The sequence below is a fragment of the Tupaia chinensis genome, unplaced genomic scaffold, assembly GCF_000334495.1.
Source record: "Tupaia chinensis unplaced genomic scaffold, TupChi_1.0 Scaffold000270_1, whole genome shotgun sequence".
In the NCBI taxonomy this organism is placed as follows: Eukaryota; Metazoa; Chordata; class Mammalia; order Scandentia; family Tupaiidae; genus Tupaia; species Tupaia belangeri.
Window position 1 is genome coordinate 5,616,851 of NW_006159750.1, and position 1,595 is coordinate 5,618,445.

General features: G+C 63.1%; 1 protein-coding gene across 3 annotated transcripts in view; it reads left to right on the top strand.

Annotated features, from left to right (window-relative positions):
* Window positions 1-1,595, top strand: part of AMPD2 (adenosine monophosphate deaminase 2) — a 16,822-nt gene that overhangs the window by 7,893 nt on the left and 7,334 nt on the right. The window lies entirely within an intron of this gene.

Genomic DNA, 1,595 nt, shown 5'->3' on the forward strand with positions numbered 1-1,595 from the left:
GAGGAGGGATGAACCAGCCCCCTGAGCAGCTGGCAGCTTGGAAGCCTCAGTAACTAGCCCCTACCTGGACTGAGCCACCTCCCCAGCTGCCAGTCAGCTTCTCTCCCCAGCTAAGGCCATGTCTCTCCCTGGGGACCCCAGAGTCAGGGCCCAGAGGACAGTGGTGAGCAACAAGGCCCCTGGCAGGGCAAATTGGCCTGGGGTTGCTGGGTATGGAGATGAGAAGGGCTGCTCCCTCCTTCTCCCCTCCTACCCTTTGGCCAGCCAGGCCCTGCCCAGTCGCTGTCCCCTAGGGCAGTGGATTTTAAGGAGGCTTGGCCCCTCCCTGCCAGCCTGCCCTGCCCATGTCAGCATACCCTGGGGAGCCCCTCATTTGGCCGGCCCTGTCTGGCACTGTGGAGGTGAAGGCCTCTCAGTTCTGGAGCTCCTCTGTCTCCCAACTCTGATGTTCTTGCCCTTGATTCCTGGGCTTCCCTGAACTCCTCCAGCCCCCTGCTCAGCCATCCCAGGGTCTCCCCTGTTTGCAGCTGCACTTGGTACAGCCCATGCCGGCCCCTGAGCTGTCCTGGGGGACTGGCTGTAGCTTCACTCGGCAAACAGGCGGGCAAGGGGCACAGGGCTGCTGGCCGGAGCTGCCCGAACTCTGAGGTAGGGTCCAGGCAGGGAACAGGGCTGGGGGACTGGGTCCTGGATTGGGGGCAGGCACCTCCCTCTTCCCTTTGTCCAGCCTTGGGATTAGACCTGGAGTATCAGGAGGTGGGCACAGAGACTAGGGCACGCTACCTGGACAGAGCCTCCGGTCCTTCCCTGAGCTGGGCTGGAGGGGGCCCCTCACAGCTGGCCGAGAGAGCCAGGTGGGTGTGAGGAGCTTCCTGCTGGGAGGCTGGGGCTGCTGAGCCCAGGAGGCTCCTTCGGGGTGCGCTGGGAGCTCAGGCAGCCCCTACAGACGAGCAGTTTCTAGGCCTTTAGTGTCAGTCTCCTTGTGACACAGATGAGTTCTGCCCGGGATGGAGAGAGACCCCTGGCTCTGGTACCCCCTTCCCCAGGGCCCTCCGTGGGGCCTCCGGCCTGGATCCTGGAGCCTCTGAGTGGCGCAGACTGTTTGTCTGCTCCCTTTGGAGGGGCAGCCAGAGTGGGAGGGGCAAGCTAGGGCCAGGCCACATCTTGGCAGCCCTGGGGTCCTGGGGGGAGAGGGCACGCCTCCAGGGAGGAGGTAGGCTTCCCCTGCCAACGAGTCCTCCACTTCCTCTCCTTTCCTCTTGAGGGTTGGTGCCCAGGGCCGAGTGAGAGGCAGCTGCAGCCTCCCCTGTGTTCTGTAGGTCTGGGGTATCAGGTGCAGGGCCTGACCCTGGATTGTCTGTGTGGAAAGTTGTGGGCTGGGGGTCCTGGTGTGGCCACCGGGTCCGCATGAGCCCCTATGTGTCTGTACGTGTCTGCATCTGTGTCGTGTGTGCACATGTGCACCCATGCGCTGCCTCTGGAAGGTAGTCACGTGGAGTTCTCATGGCCTGAGGGAGTGGGCCCTCGTCCAGGATTCAGGTTCTTATTTGTGGAGTGAATGAAGCTGCTTGTTCTAGGGGCAGACTCTGAATCCC